General features: G+C 32.4%; 1 protein-coding gene across 1 annotated transcript in view; it reads right to left on the bottom strand.

Moving 5' to 3' along the window:
* Positions 1-17,780, bottom strand: part of LOC129222763 (putative fatty acyl-CoA reductase CG5065) — a 93,797-nt gene that overhangs the window by 53,424 nt on the left and 22,593 nt on the right. Inside the window, exon 2 of the mRNA XM_054857292.1 lies at positions 4,382-4,483. The gene's annotated coding sequence lies outside the window, so the exon portion shown is untranslated. The remainder of the gene's footprint in view (positions 1-4,381; positions 4,484-17,780) is intronic.

Below are 17,780 nucleotides of genomic sequence, written 5' to 3'. Positions count from 1 at the left end.
AAAAAAAACTCTTGTTTATAGTAAAATTAATTTTGTTAACTTAAGTTTAAAATTGTAAATATGTCTGAACAAAAAATTCAAAAATAGAAATTACATTTTATATAAGTTTGTAACCATATGGTTTATGGTATATTAATCTTTATAATTTAGCAAACTATAGTTATTGCATTCGTTATTGTTTATTGAGGAGAAGAATTTCCTTATGTATTTGCCTTTGTTATAGTTCTTTTTATAGGTTCTATTGATGAACTCTTCGAGTTCATGGTGGGGAGCTGTGGAAAATCTCCATAAAAATCCTTGAGTATACCTGTGCGCAAGAGGGCGCTTTTTGATATGCAAATTTTCCACCTCTCGGCTCAATTTAGTTAGATGTCTTTCTGTTCATGTATCGTGGATTCGTGGCATTCGATAGCTTGATTTTTGTTGATGTTGGTCGTCTCGTGGCAGTTCGAATAGCAAGGGCAGTTTGGAAGCCCTTTCGTATGTAGAATCCAAATAAAGTTAATTTAGTTTTTAGATAGTTGCCTTAACATTTTCTTTACATGAATTGTTTTGCTGATGATGTCAAAGTTATGGGGACTGTAGAAAATGAAGAACAAGCAAATCAGCTGCAAGAGGATCTAGATCATATTACGGAGTGGGCTGATAAATGGGGTATGGCTGTTAATGTTGGGAAATGTCAAGTGCTACATTTAGGGCATGGAAATAAGTGTACAAGTTATTATTTGCAAGGTTCAGTCATTAGTCAGGCAGACAAAGTTACTGATCTGGGGATCCTAATAAGTCAGGATTTAAAGTTTAGCCAACAGTGCAGCATTGCTAGCAACAAAGTCAATAAGATGCTTGGGTTTATCAATAGATCTATTTCAAATAAATCTAAAGAAGTTCTTCTGCCCTTATATAGAAGTTTGGTAAGACCCCATTTGGAGTATGCTGTTCAGTTTTGGTCTCCTTATCTTAAGAAAGACATTAATGTATTGGAAAGGGTTCAAAGGCGGGCTACAAGGCTAATAAGTGGACTTTCCCACTTAGATTATGATTCCAGGCTTAGAAGGTTAAAAATGTACAGTCTTAAGCAAAGAAGAGACCGAGGGGACATGATTCAGCTGTTTAAATTTATTAAAACGAAAGATGTTACAGGGTTAAAGTTTAGCACTGAAAACAGGACAAGGGGTCATTGTTTTAAGCTATTTAAATCTCAGGCTAACATGGATATTAGGAAAAATTATTATTTTAGCAGGGTAGTGGAACCTTGGAACAGCTTACGGGAAGAGGTGGTAATGAGCAAAGGAGTAGACAGTTTTAAGAGGGCCATTGATCTTCACTGGGGGTTGTAAATTGACTAGGACCAGTCTAGCTGGGCCCAGAGCCTGTTGCTGGTCGTCACTTTTGTATTTGTATTTGTAAGGACTTAATATTTTTAAATTTAAATCTCGAAATTTCTCATAATATTTTGCTTTGGCCCCTCCCAAAAGATATTTCTATTATACGTGGCTGGTGGGGGTGGGGGAGCCGAGCAGAGGTCTTTCCCCTGTCCAAAAATGACCTAGTTACGTACCAAGAACTGCGTTTATGTCATAACACATAAACTGAAAAGTTCGAAATCCCGGAGGAGAATTTAATAAGCCTTAGAGGGAAAAATTTGTTTTCAATTATTTGAACAGCTATTAATTCTTGCAAAATACATGTAGATCTTAACAAAGAATCTAGTAAAAGTGATTTAAAAAAGAGTTTATTTTATTCTCTTCCTATGCATTTATTATTTCACCATTTTGTTCAAAACGCTTTTTAATCATTTACAGTGCAGAACCTTTTATCCGGGAACCAAAAAACCGGGAAACCAGAAAACCGGCAAATGTTTGCAGATTTTCCCGCCATTATTTAAAAATACGCATTTTCGGCAATTTTTGAAAAATAAGTTTTTTTTTTTTTGAAATACCTAAAAGAATATGAACTGTTTCTTAATAAATACCATATTACTTACGTAAAACTGGGGAAAATGTTTACAAAAACGAACTTTAAAGGGTTGACCTTTACGCGGGGCAAAATTTCCGAAATATTTTCTTGAATTAAGAAGTACACTCTTAAGTCGGAAATTTTCGTGTTTTATTCTAACAGAAAAGTAAAGAAATGAAGAAATGAATATTGTCGAATTCTAATGCAATATTTTATTGTATGGCCTTTAAAATTAAAGTCGTTTAGAGCGTCAGTGTTGTTAGCGAAATTGCGGGAAACGCCGAAAACCAGATTCGCGAATTTTCTGGATAGTTAATTGTGGAATCTAGAAATTGTTAAACGCATGACTGTAATAATACTGCAAGAACTGATAAATCAAACTGCTATTGATATTGCAAAAAGCAATAGTTATCAATAACCACCGTAATCACAAACACAAAATCTTTATAAAAAATTTAAAAACAAAACGCGTTAATGAAAACAAATTTTTTCATACAGAATATCAAGAAAATCACACATTTCCGTTCAAAAACTTGTTTCTAGCCCTTCCTTTCATTTTTTTTTCGTTTTAAATATCGAAAAGTGGTGGTTTTTTTCTTTTTCAGATTGAATGTGAGGGTCTCAGGTCTTATGAACAACTTGAAGTTTTTTGGTGTTTAAATTCTTCTTTCACTAGTAGTTTTTAATATTTCGACACTATTTATAAGCAATTCTGAACTGTTTTCTTCTTATTTTAATATGTATTACTATTTATTATAGTAATTTAAGTTTTATAAACAATCGGACAACAGAGGTTTTTAGCGATTCAGAAAACCGGGAAATTCAGATATCCGGGATAGCGATGATCCCGAACTTCCCGGATAATTGGTTCACTACTGTATTTAGAATTTAGTTCCATACTTTAAAATAGTTCAGAAAAAGAGAGAAGAAGAAAAGCCTTGGTTTTCTCAAAACATGTTTTCCCCTTCATGTTTAGTCATCTTAAAGGGCCATAACATGAAAAGAATTAATTTTCTATTGATTAGGCATCTAATGATATAGTTAATAAAATTTTATAAATTGTAATCGTTAAACTATAAAATTAGCATTACAGCGCTTATTCACAAGCATAAGAGTGCATGTTTTTCAGATTTCCTGTAGTACCCTCCCCCCCTCCCCACAAGGGCCGGTCGATGCTAAAGATTCCAGGGCTGAATTTCCTTCCCAGTCCGCCCATGGTGGAAGAACAGAATTTTTTTCATACCAAGACAAAGCAAGAAATTTCATTAGCGCCCAAGACACAGATCTTCCCCACTGCACAGTTTTTTAATACACACTTAAACTATACAAATGGTCTAAATTTGAAAAACATTTAACATCATAACCAGATCCAAATCTTATTTATAGTTGAGTGACATTAAAGTTGTATTCGTTCCTGTTCCATAAGGAAAACTCGTTTAAGTACTATTCTTCCTTAAAGGATAAGAATTATTATTTGCCTCTGCAAATATGAAAGACTAAAAAATTTAACTAAATTAAAATAATGGTAAAAATTATACGTCTACACTTTAAAGAAGATTGTAGAACATTCTGAATGCAAAAATTTCAATTCCTGTCATGGATGCAAAAAGATTGCAATTTAACAAATAGATGCTAAAAATAGAACTGAGACAGAAAACCTTGAAAATCAAAAACTGATTATTGAAAATTTTCGGAGAAAAATGCATGCGAAAAGTATAAAAGGGACATACAAAAAGGGGGGGGCAGTCACCGCGCATCCCCCCCCTTTCTCGATTTCTGTCTCAATATTTTTTTCTATTTCAATATTTTTTCAACCACAGCCAGCTATAAAATAGGAGTAATAATTTCACAAACAAACACAGCAAAAAAATGTGAAAGAAAAAGTTGAGAAATATAAAAATTTCTGGAAAAAAGAAAAAAAGAGGAAACTCAAAAAAGTAAAAATGTGCGGATCCGAAGAAGTATCTTGTGCCTGAATTGTTAGAGAAGCATTCTTTCTTTCTTTTTTTCTTTTAATGCCCCCCCCCCCCTTTTTTTCCTCCTAAAAATTGAGTTTCTGATTTCAAGGTAATGAAACTGAATAAAAATCGACTTAAGAAATGCTTGTGGGGAAAAAGAAAATTGCTAAAATCATATACTATATATATATATATATATATATATATATATATATATATATATATATATATATATATATATATATATATATATATATATATACATATATATATATATATATATATAAACACTTAAACTAATACTTAGTATACTCACCAACAAAGAGCGAGAACTAGGCCGTTTTTGGTATTATTTCATTAATTTAAGTGGAAATCAAGCAAATATGTATTTAAAATTGCCAATGAAATAAAAAGTCCAATATAATTCAAAATGCAAAACTAGCAAAGAAATAAAGAAAATTACTTACCACAAATGCAATTGGTTTACTATAAATATTTAAATCTTAAGACAGGACGAAAATGATTACAAATAAATGAGTATTGAGCAAATGTTTTCCATTTTGTACTGGCTGAAAAAAAATTTATTAAATATTAGTCAAAGGAGAGCACACAAAATTTAAAGAAACATAATATATTCAAAACAAAAGGAAAATTCATCAAAACAAGTTTGATGGGGATTGTTCCCGTTTTTCATGATAGTTAACATAATATATATACTAACGTCTCATTAAAAAATACATTAATGTTTTTAACTTCATGCGCTCAAAAAATAAGAAGGAACAAAGATTGCATAGTCATCTACCTTCAACAGCAAAAATAAATATGAGAAATATAAAATGCTTGAAAATCCAATAGCGAAGAATAAAATAAAATTCGCATGAAATGATCGCGAGAGGCAGCCGAACACGCGACAATAATCGAACTTCGCACCGAGAATTGACGTGATGGTTGGTTTCCAATGTTGAGTGAATATCAATGAAGGAATCGGGTTTGCTTTAACATCTGATAAGTAGCCATAAGAAGAGAAAATTGCTGAAGATACTCTTGAACTTTCGCCTTTTTGTCAAATATTATCTCAGATCAGAATCGATGACTTATTCACGGAACTATTTTAGATTATAGAATCCCTTGTTCTAAAATAGCGGAACTCAACAACACAAATAAACAATATGAATATGATGATAAAAGGTTCGGAAGGAAGAAGTTCAATACACGAAACTGAAAGTGCTTACAGTCTTGGAAGCAACAAAAGATTGTTAAGAGGCTAAAGTTTTTTAATAAATAAATTAGCATTCTAATTTTAAGTTTTTTTTTTTTTTTTTCCAGATTAAAAGGAGTTTTGAGTTCTGTTTAATGAAGGTGACTGAGTAAAATACACACAGTAATCCCTCGCTATATCGCGCTTGTTGGTAGACAACAGAAAAGCCCGATATATCCGAAAACCCGAAATAAATAGGGTTATGAAAAGTGATGATCCAACTAACGAACAAATTAATGACATGTGCACCTTCAAAAAGATTAGTTTTTTTTCTTCATATTCGAGCGATTTTCTTTAGAAAACCAAAGTAGAATTAGTTTACCAATTGTTCTTTTAATAATAATAAGTATTATTTAAAATATTTTTACTTATGCTAACGCAGTAATCCCTCGTTATATCGCACTGGTTGGGAGACAACAGAAAAGCGCGATACAACCGAGGCCATAAAAGGTACGATTCAATTAAAAAAACAAAATAATGACATTGCATCTTCAAAAAAAAATATTATCTTATATGGGCGATTTTCCTTATAAAATCCAAGTAAAATGAGTTCACCAATTGTTCTTAAAAAAATAATTTAAAATATTTCTATTGTCTTATAGTGGAATACGAACCGAAAGTTGCAGCTTAAACTTCCAACGAATTTAGATGGATGGGAAACATACTAGTTTTGAAGGCTTTTGTCGGATGTATTTTCATCCATAAGCTCATTTATTTCTGCATTGAAAAAGGCGTCCCTTATAACGCCGAAACACGTGTCTGCAGTAATCTGCAATTTGTACTTTCTGACGTTGTTATTTCTTACTTCACTTTTCAGCACACAGGTATTTATTTATCTTATTTATCATACTTGTTCATTGATTGAAAAAAGAAGAAAATATTTTTACTAAGAAATGCTTTTTTTCCCCCTCCCCTGTGATGTCGACTGTAAAGCAACAATTTTTGTTAAATATAACTTTTCGGAAGACAAAGGAAGAGCGCGATATATACCAATGAACGATATAACAAGGAACGATGGGTTACTATCACCATTCACCAGCTGACCACATCGTCTTGAGACCATGAAACACTAAGCATTTTACAATGTATAATTCGAGATAACTCGAAATGTGAATTCGGACACATCGTGGCCAAAATACCTTGCATCAGTAAGCGTAGATTTGTGTATAGAAACATTACTTTTTAACTACTCTCTATTTCAATATTTAATACTGTTTTCACGCGTCATTCGTGACGAATCTAGAACTTGCGTACCTTCTTATAAGAATATACGAGTTTATTATTTTCTTTTTTTGCAGAGACGGATTTACCATGTCGCAAATGTTGCAATTGCAGAAGACTTCCGAAGAAGGTCCAAAAGGCACATGAAAAATATTTTATGTTTATCTCTAACGGAGTCCCAAAAATTTATTGCGGTGGGCCCTAAACCTGTAAGTCTTTCACTGGTTTTGTGACTTATTTCCTTTTAAGCAGCTTATAGTAGGATTGAGTTTTAAGTTTTGCACATTAGGAACTCAAGCAAAACAACTGCTGTAAATTATTTAAAGTAATTTTGATAAGAAATTTAAAAATATTTTTCAAATTTTACTAAAATAAAACGAATCTACAATGAAAGCACACTTTGTTTTTGCAACTGACAAAAATATTTTTTCTATTGCACAACTAATTGAAAGGCTGCAAATTTTCTACACAATAGAAGAAATTTCCTCACATCAAGTGGCAAATGCATTTTAGCATTAAAAATAGGAAGAAAAAGTGCGATTTAATACGCACTACTAACACCACATTGTTCATTCCTAGAATAAAAATGATTCCAGATTATTTGGTTGATTTGTGCGTGTGTGCGTCTAATTGCAAACTGCGTACAAAATGGGAAAATATGGGGGCGGAAATATTTTTCACTCGGAAAAATATTAAAAAAGAAATGATGAATATGCTATTGCGCCCACTGTGTGGAATACACGGACAGAATGAGCAACTAGTCGTCGTTCCAGCAAATTACATAGGCCAAACACCATTAAATAAAAGTTTCGGAATTATAACAATGGGTTAAAATTTCCAATTATTTAAAGATTAATTTTTTTTTATGAATAGCTGTATTGTACAAGTTAACTTTCAGTAAAATGATTTATTTTCTTCATGATGATTCAAGATTCTCAAAATTATAAAGTTGAATTTAATGCTTTGTTTAACCAACAATGCTTTTAAATTCTAGCTATTTTGGAAAGCGACCAAAAAATAATACGAGAACTAAACCGACTTTTGAACGAACTGACAGAATTATCATCATGATCTGTAGCGAAGCGGTATTCAACCTTTATACACTGTGGACACAGAGGACCCTTAAGCTTACCGTTTTTCCAAAGGAACTACGATATCGAAGCTAAATCCTGTTTATATTGTTAAACGTTCGTGATACAACTTCAAACTTTCTTGAAATGACGACACAGTTCTTGAGAAAACACGGGAGATTTATTTACAGTATGTACAGGAAGCGTAGTTACAACTGCTAAATCAATCATCAGCAATTAAGCAAATATCCATTAACACCGTAAACTCAACGGTTACACACGTATTTACATCCAGATACGCAAAAATACAGCTCAAAAGGCTTCACAAAACAGAGCTAATACACATGCTCTCCAGCGTACCGCTGACACGATTCACAAGCAAAAACTCACTCGAGACTCACGCCCGCCGTCGGCCGTGGCTATTTATAAATCTCGAAGGAGACCTCTCAAATATTCCACAAGATTCCCGAAGTTTACTTCTATATTTTCTTTTTATTCATTTACAAACCTTATCAATGAAAAAACAGGGGGACCGTTTACTTCAGTCGAATGTACGGGGGCTGTATATTCATAACAAGAAACTATTTACAGGTTACGTTACTATAATAATTTTAGATGAAAGATAATTTAATAAACGCCAAATTTAGCTAGATTACGACAAATTAATCACAAAAAAAATTACTATTTACAGAATTTGTAGCAATATTTACAAAATTTAAATTACATCTCTATTTTATCGCAACAAACGATCTTAATCTTTACTAATAATAGAGCTGAAAGTCTGTGTGTCTGGATATATGGATCTCTGTCAGTTATGCGCACAGCGCCTAGACTGTTCGGCCGATTTTCATGAAATTTTGCGCAAAATTAGTTCCTAGCATAGCGGTGAGCACCTCCAAACGATGTTTCGAAAATTCGATTTTGTTCTTTTTCTATTCCAATTTTAAGAACATTTTACTGAGCGAATTATCATTACGTGGACAAACAAATTACCATAACGTGGACTAGCAAATTACCATAACGTGGACGAGCAAACTACCATATGCGACCATGGGGGAGCAAATTAATATAGCAAATTGACGAGAAATTCATCATCCATTATTTGTAAATATGCAGGCGAACCAAATGACCTTTTAATTTTCTACTCGGGTAAAGCCGTGCGGATACCACTAGTGAGATAATAAATGGGAATGGTAAGGTAAGTGTATGAGGTTTTTTTTTTTTTTTTTTTTCCAATATATTCCATGAATAAATTCGATCTTTTACAAAAATTCTGGCACTTTGAGAAAAAATGATCATCTGCGTAAACCTTGTAAACGTTCCACGTAACTCAGGTAGAAGACCTCAGCCTCAGTAAATAAGTGTGAGTCAAAATAATGAAAGGTGCCTTCATAAATGAAAAACGCGACACTGAAATGTTCACAATACAAGTGATCGCTCTGTGAAGGACAAACCGATACTATTATCTTGCATGTGAAGCTTCGGTAGAATTTAGAGTGAGGAAACCGGATGCATACAATGCTACATGACATCGCGCAGTATAGGTGAATATTTTATCCAGTTTAAACAAAATTGAGTAGGTGGAGAGCTGCTTACACATTTATGCAGTCAAACTAAACACTGAATACGATAAAAAGCGATAAGATCTGAGAAACCACATGAAGCATCATTTTAAAACCCTTTTTGAAGCAACAAGAAATATTAATGCTTGCATTTAAGGGATAGAAATAACGCAAATGAAGCACAAAAACTGAACATTGTTTTTGTTGAAAAGTGTTACAGAATATCCTCGTTTTACACGAAAGTGATGCGCAAATCAAAATCGCGTAAACTAAGACTTTATAGAAGTGTTAAAATAGGGGTTAGTCTCCATAGCTTATTCTAGGGAGACATAAAAAATATGTCATCAATTAAATGTTTAATTATTTCGATATGCATGCTCGACGCAAATAAAAGAATTTTTCCTTAATCAGGGTGACCACCCTTCACATAAACTTAAAATCTCAGTCTACACTTAGGAGTTTTAATTTGGAAAACCTGGAAAACTGCAGATGTCATGAAAGAGGGCGAGGGAAGTGAGCAGAGTTGGAAAAATATTACATTAGAATGGTTTTTAAATTCGAACTCAAACTTCCAAATGATTTTTAAAAAATGTACTCAAACACGTTTCAAAAAAAATTCCATTCGCATGCTTTTGTCCTAAGGCAATTTTAAATTTTAGGCTTCTCTACATATCTTAACTTGGTCCCCCCGCCCCCACACCCAACATACAGATATTTTCTTGGCGGCCGGGACGCTTCCGCGTCCCGTGATAAGTGTTGGCTTGACCCGAAAGCGCAAATTCAAAAGATCCGATAAAAAATATAAACCATTTTTTTAAAGCTAAAGACTTTATCTAAGAAAGCTTGGTTATCACTAAAAATTTCAAAATAAAATTCGTACATGATTTCTTGGTTAAAACACTCAATAATTGTAGTTAATCCTAAGATCTTCTTATTAACGTTAATTCGAAAGCTGCCAATAAAACTAAAATTAAAAATTGAGCCAAGAAACGTAGCTATAGCAAAAGCTATTCAAGACAAAACAAAGCTGTATACCGCTGCATTTTGTAAAATTTGCTCCAGACATACATATACCCGACCTCTCCCCGCAATATAGTGCAATATTTTCGTTGAAATTTTTAAGCTGAAATTAAGCTTTAGGGGGATACTATTGGGGAAAGTTTTCAGAATTAAAGTATTTTAATTTTTATAAACTCTGAAATTAAGTTGAGGTGGTACCAACCAGATGGGTGTCGCCCAGGAGGGGGGAGGACCGTCCCCTGTCAAGAAAAATTTTTTGACTAAGCAAAAAAAAAAAAAAAAAATCCCTCAAGCAAGTTACAGATTTTAATAATTGAAAGCACAGGATTTGATCAACATCTGTTATTAAACATTAAAGGGGCGCAAATTAATCCTATTCAAATTTTTTAAATTTGGCTTTTAAGTAATCTCACTTTAGAAATCGCAACTATTGAATAATTTGATTTTCAAATTGAATTTCTAACGTTGTAGTATACATCTTAGGTTTACAGTAAAATACAACGCGAAAATTTCATAAAAAGGAATTAATATTTCAATCTCTGTTTAGGGGTTTCCCCCCCCCCCTGTCCATAAGGAAGGGGGATTTGGAAAAAAATAAATAATAAAAAAGCCGGAGTTGGAGTCGGAAATTTCGAAATCCAAGAGCCGGAGTTGGTGTCGGGAATTTCTCTTCCGACTCAACGGCTCTGGTTTTGGGGGACTCACCAAAAGAAGATGGTTTGAAACCAGTTTTCATTATTTTTGCAATCAAAAACAAAATATGACGGGGGAAGGCGCCCCCCCCCCTCTTCAAATACCACACTGGTTTATGAAAAAAAAAAAGCAAAACACAATAACGCTAACTTGACAATTGTGTTACGGGCATCCCGGCAACCTGACTTTTCTACAGGATCAAGAAGCAGATTCGTTGAATTACTTTTACATGTCATAATATGAAGAACAATCTGCCAGCAGCAGAACTGTTTAAATTATAATACTCCTCTATCGTGGAAAACTCATTTTGGCATTTCCATTTTACTGCTTATTATATCGCCTAATTGCAAAAATCGTATCAATTTTAACCCATAAAAGTTACAATATTATTTTAGCACACACTTCAACTTTACTGGCACAATTTACATACAAAATGTGTGTTTGCGTGTATTGCGTACAGGGATAGTGCCCATCATTTCAAATCCCCCCCTCCCCGTGGGGGGAGGGCAAAGTGTACAAACTCGATGAATATTGTATCAACAAAACCCTGGCCGCCTACATGTAAATACATTAAGGGGGTATTCTAGTCAAGAGGTTTGATTTTAAGGTGATTTTACGGGCGTAATCGAAAAGTTATTTTCCGATTACGCTACCATCTCCATTTTTATCAGTTTTTTATTGTTACTTTAAAAGTATATTCCTATTCCTATTCAGAGTCACAACTGACTACAACTGTATTTATGTCGAGGACTGTTTTAAAGTATAAAAATGGATAATAGTTGAAAAAAATTCAAAATTGAAGTTGGTGGAGGCTGGCAAAGTGGGGACTCTAAAAAAAAAGGAGGGTCTCCTGGTTGACGTGATTCCAATACTCCAGGTGATCTGAAACATAAAGTTAAGATTAATTCTTATGAAGAAGGATGTAGAATTGTCTGGACGAAGCCGATTTGAAAATTTAAAAAAAAGTTCACAAAATGGAGTCTTTTTGGGGAAAAAAAGTTCATTTTTGGCTCCTTTTTTAAACTTTGATATTTTTTAAAAAATAATAAAATCAAAAATTACAAAAACATCTATGTGGAGACAATTTTGATAGTACTAAGAATGTCTGTACCAAATTTCAAGTAAATTCGCGCATTAGAAATTGAGATATCTTGTTAACCGTATCAAAAAAACTAGTTTTGAGAAAAACGCGTTCAAAATTTGCAGTCTCATTTCAGCAAAAGAGTTTATTTAAACAAAACTAAGTGTAACTCTAAAAATAATTTGAATCTCCATAAATCCTCCCAGAAACCTATTCTTAAAGGTCCAAACTTCGAGTATATGAAGGAAAAAATTTTTTTTTTTTTGAATTTCTAAACTAAAAAAAAATACCCCCTTAATTTTTCAAAATCAGGGGGAAAATGTCCCTTTTTACTTCTACCCCCCCTTAAATGATGACTCTAGACAAGGGAAGGGTCATGACCCCCCCCCCCCCCAGACCAGCTTTAATATTATCTGTGCATTAACACTTAATAAATAAAATGTAAACGATTTCAGAAAAATTTTCATTAAATTAAAGTGTTTGAAATGCTGCTTGCTGTCATTGCTCATGAAATTAATTAGCAACCTTTATGACTCTGGCCGATTTGGTGCTTTTTTTTTCACACGCTAGCACTTTCAGAAAGTTTTTGTACCTAAAACCGTGGGTTCGTTCATATGTTTTCGAAGGGAAAAAGTGCATTATAGTAAAGAATGAAAAATGAAACTAATTAAAACTGCTCTTCTAACTGAAAAAAAAGCATTAATATTGATGCAATGGTATTAATTACACCGGAATTAACACTAAAGGATTTTAAGCTGTTAAATTAAACGTAAGATTTTCCTGAACGCTTTTCAGCTGTAAGGAGTAAACAAAACCATGCATTTTTTCTACTATCCAGGACCACGGGCAGATACAGTTTACCAGATTTTGTGCGGGGAATTCCACCGCACGATCCCCCCCCCCTTGGGACAATCTTCCGATTTCATGAAATAAATTTTATTTAAAAAACAAAAAGGAAATCCAATAATCAATACTCATTTAAAATTTTATATCCTCCCAAAAATAAGCAACTACCAAAAATATAATAAATAACTAAAAGCAAGTTAAATACATGGCTGAAACTAAACATGAATCAAGCTGGTTTAAGGTAGCACACGTTAAAATCTGTTCTAATTTTAAACTTTAAAAATAAATGAATGTTTACAAGATGCAAAAGGTTTGGAATTTGAAACATGCCATGCAATTTCGCACGAATGCGAAATCGATCAGAGCACGATCGGCGAAGGCACGTTTCCAAACTATAAGTTATTACTTATGCGTTTACACATTAAGAAAATTCTTAAATGCTAGAGATCTCTGAAAGCTTATGAAAATGATTCCAATCTTCAAAATATTATTTTCAAAAAGCTGAGCTTTTTTCTTTTTTTCTTTTTTTCGAGAAGGGAAAAACTACGATCAACTTTTTCGTTGCGGAGGGAACATTTCACTGTTTTTTAACATTGACACACTTAAAGTCAGACCAAACAACGTAAGTAGAAGCACAAATTTGTAATTTACAAATTTGTGCTTCTACTTACGCTGTTTGGTCTGACTTTACTATTCAGCACAAAGGTATTTATTTATCTTATTGACACACTTTTTTTTTTCTTTTTTTTTTTCTTTTTTTTTTTTTTGTAAGTTTCAATTTTTTGTACGATAGCATAATTGAATGAATGATAAAAATATTCCTACCTGAAAATTGAATCAAATATCAAAACGAAAGTTCAAAAAAAATTTTGAAAATGCGTTGCAGAAGGGATCAAAGTCTCCTGTGCAACTTATTTCAAATATTTTTATTATTAGCATTCATTATACGCTCATAAAAAAAATTAAACTTGAAAAAAAGAAAAACAATAATATCAGCCTGCGACGAAACTGTTGTCCTCGATGCTTGAATGTTTAGGGGTATTTTTAGCGTGCTGAAATCAAATTCGAAGCCAGAAAAAATCTATCACTCGCCATTTAGTTTGTGAAGAGGAAATAAAGTTATTCAATACAAAAAAAGGATATTTTCGCTATTTTTTTTTTTTTTTTTTGGCGACACAGGTAATGTATTTCTATAATTCCTCCACATCAAGTAACATTTGAAGAATATTCTGTGACATTTTCATATTTTTTATGAAGAAATAAGCCATTGACAGCAACTCTCTGCGGAAGCCTCAAAGAAAAAAAAACGTTTCATTGCGTTGCCAATCATAACTAATTACTGGATACTTGAAATTAATAAACTAAAATTATTTTAATAGTTAATAAATTTCTGTAGGTACCACCATCGAGTTTGTTTTCTTTTTATTGATTTTCAAATTTTTCACATGTCAAAAATTAAAAATGTTGCTATTTTAAAATTAAGTTAAAATTTAAAAAATAATAATAGCAGATGTTGTTACCTGCAGAAAATTATTAACTGATTTTTTTTTAATTTAAAATAATCAAGTGATATTTTTTTTTTACTTTATTTATTTATTATTTTTTTATTTTATTTGTTTAATTTATTTTTTGTCTTGGGACGTTTGCGAAGAGCCGCTGTCAATAGCTCATTTTTTTACAACAAAAAGTAATGAACTTTCAGATTATTCCAAAAATGTTACTTAATTATGAAGTAATTATAGAAATAAATATTTATTAACTAGGCCGTCAAAGCAAATGAACGAAAATATGTTTCTTCTTTTGTATCGAATTAACTTGACTCTTTTAAAATTATTTTACTTTCTCAACATTGTAATTTCCATATGTCCAAAGAGTAATATTATAGAAATAAATTCAGTAACCTTGTGTGCAATGAATATTATTTTCCCCTTAAAAAACAGGTTTATGACTATGTTGGTAATGAAATTCTTGTAATGGGGTTGTTTCCGAAATTTTAAAAGTTTTTTTTTTTTTTTTTTTTTTTTTTTGTCTTTTTTTTTCTGAAAGAGAATGCTTAAAAACATAGGAATTAACCATTTTTTAATAGTTTGACAAAGTTTAATATTTTTTAACAATTATTTTAATTGGTGCGCAGGTTGAGATTTATTTTTTACGCTTCTGTACACATCACAAGTGATGAAATACCATTCACTGATGCCGTTAGTGCACAGCATACCGCAAATTGTCATAACCTGGCAACGCGGCTGACAGCAAAGCGTAAACATTTAGCGCGGCAATGGAATAGCGTGCCAAAGCACATCACTTGTGACGTCATAAAGACCACGACTTATTTCTAAAATCAGACATTTAAAAAAATTAAATAAAAAATCACGACTTATTTCCAAAATCAGACATTTAAAAAAATTAAATAAAAAATAACTGTTGGGAAAATAAAAGTTTTTTTTTGGCTCCATGCTATTATTATTTTTTGCTTATTCTATCAATTTCGGTGACTAAAAAAGTAGTACTTTTGACTGAAGGAAACAACGACAACCGCATTATATAATACATGTAAAATTATTTTGCATTCAAACCTGACGACTCTCAACAGATTGAATATTCAGATTCGGCTCATCGATAACATAAAAACAATTTTAATAATTTGGGCAATTAACAAAAAATTTAAATTAGGAGCCAACTGTAATTGGAAGCGCATAAATGAAATTAACAATGAAATGTCTCCTCTGCAATGAAAAGTTGACTGTGGTTTAGCCCAGAAAACAAATTTGTTTTCTTTCCTAGGAGTTTAAGAAGCGGAAAAATATCATTGCTGCAAATTAAATGATTTCAAGAAAAATATAGCACAAAGGTTTTAAATTAAATAAATTCAGAAAATAACTCATAACCAATTTTTCAGGTCACTAATGGGTCATTCCATGTCAACTCACACACCTAAAAGGTGAGTGCTTACAGATTATAACAATATTTTGCAGGTTCATACTCATTTACTAAGTGGTATTTTTAAAAAAAATTGACCCTCTGGCTGTTGTACTTTTTTAGATATTAAGGGGTCGAAATTTTAATGTTTTGCTCCATTGGCTCATACTTGCCTGACCATAACTCTGGAACAAGTAAAGTTATAAATTTAAACTTTATGTATTTTGAAAGTTTAAAATAACAGCTTTAAAATGATATATTACATGATACAAAAATACAATTTTTAATTTTGAAGGTCATTTGAATTGACCTTTGACCTTGAGTATTTAAAAAAGTTATAATTTTAAAAATCTGAAAAATATATATTTTCTATAACACTATTATTTTTTTTATTTCTTCCAAGTTTCATGTTGGGTCAACACTGGGATCATGCATAATTTAACAATTATTCGTTTTGAAGGTTATTTGAATTGACCTTTGACCTTGAGTATTTCCAAAAGTTGTAATTTAAAAATCTAAAAAAAATATATATTGCATAAACTGTTATTTTTTCTTTACTTGTGCCAAGTTTCATGTTGGGACAACACTGGGATCATGCATAGTTTATACTTTAATGTTACTCCGAGTGGCCAAAAATCAATTGCCATCAATTGAAACTTAAATATGTGTCCTTTCAGTTTCTGCACTTGAGTAAAAACTGGTCTCAAGTCTTCACGCACACAATAATGTTGTGGCAGATGAAAAGGATTACAACCAGGTGCGCCCCGATGGAACGTCTCGGGAGGCAAATATGAGCTTCCAAAAAATGTCCATATTCAACAAATTTTTTCTGATGATTCAGCAAAATTATTATCATTCGGCAAAATTTGGAGTTCTTTTTGGCAAAATTATGATCATTCGGCGAAATTCAAAGTTCCAGAATTTCTGACCTCCTAAAAAATAAAAGTTTTGATTCGCCTTTGCTTACAACAGACTAAAACTACAATGCAATCACATGTTTAGGTAAAGAACGTTCTAAAAGCACTTTATTACTTGTAGCATTCTATTAGGACTTTATAAACACGAGGCGGTTAGTTGAATCAACTTTCCGAAACAGTTGCTTGTTAACTCGTTGACTGGAATATTCCATTGTCTTCACACGAGGCAACTTCGTAGATTCAATTTTTTTTCTAAAAATTCCCCACAACGCCGTTAAAACTGAACCGAGTTGACTCAACAAATTTACTCGTGTGTAGAGCTAACGCTTGGCAATGTCCCGAAGAGTTGGATCAACTAAAAAGTCAATTCAGCTCATCGGGATGAGAACCTTGTTGTTGTCTTGTGCCAGCATGGCTGGCAATTTGGGGTGCGCTGCTTTATTTTTCCAACTGTACAGTAATGTGGTCCGACTTCCACATTACACACATGCCATAGGGACCCCTTAATAGGGTAGGCAACCATTCACAGCATAACAACACATTCACACAAAGGAAGGACAAGGACAGGAGTGAGAAAGTACACCGATGCCTGAGCCGGGATTCGAACCCGGGATCTTCCCATCGTAGGCAGGGAAAATAGCATCTGTAAGTCAATCTACAGACGATATTTAAAAAAGAGCAAAATTTTAAAATTGTTATACATTTCTAATTTATCGTCTGCCAAACGTTGCTAAACATCCGTTGCATGAAACATTAAGTTATAGCCGATCCCCTAATCGCCCCCAACATGAAACTTGGCACAAATAAAGAACACAATAGTGTGTATAATATATATATATTTCAGATTTTTAAAATAATAACTTTCGGAAATACTCAAGGTCAAAGGTAATTTTGAAAGACCTTCAAAATTTAAGATTGTATTTTTGTATCATGTAATATATCATCTTAAAGCGCGTTTTAAGAGCTTTAAAATAATATCAAGTTTTTGCATGTAGTGCAAATAGAATAAAAGTTGTGTGTTCAAAAGCTACTTCGTCTACCAAAATTCGATTTTTTGTAATGACCCCCCAATCAAAGAATATTTGTATTAAAAACCTTAAAAATTTGGGTTTTTACTTTTATTACCAAACACTGTCTCTGTATAAAATTTTTGAAAAATCGGAAGGAGTCAGCTTGAAAATCTTACTTTTTTGATCGATTTGATATGGAATAACCCATTACCTTAGAGCAGGAACTAAAATGGAGGGAGCAAGTACAATCATTGGCTTAGAAAATTCTGACC

Source organism: Uloborus diversus, chromosome 5 (assembly GCF_026930045.1).
Source record: "Uloborus diversus isolate 005 chromosome 5, Udiv.v.3.1, whole genome shotgun sequence".
Classification (NCBI taxonomy): Eukaryota; Metazoa; Arthropoda; class Arachnida; order Araneae; family Uloboridae; genus Uloborus; species Uloborus diversus.
Note: the sequence above shows the minus strand (reverse complement) of the source record. Positions and strands in the feature narration are given on the sequence as shown.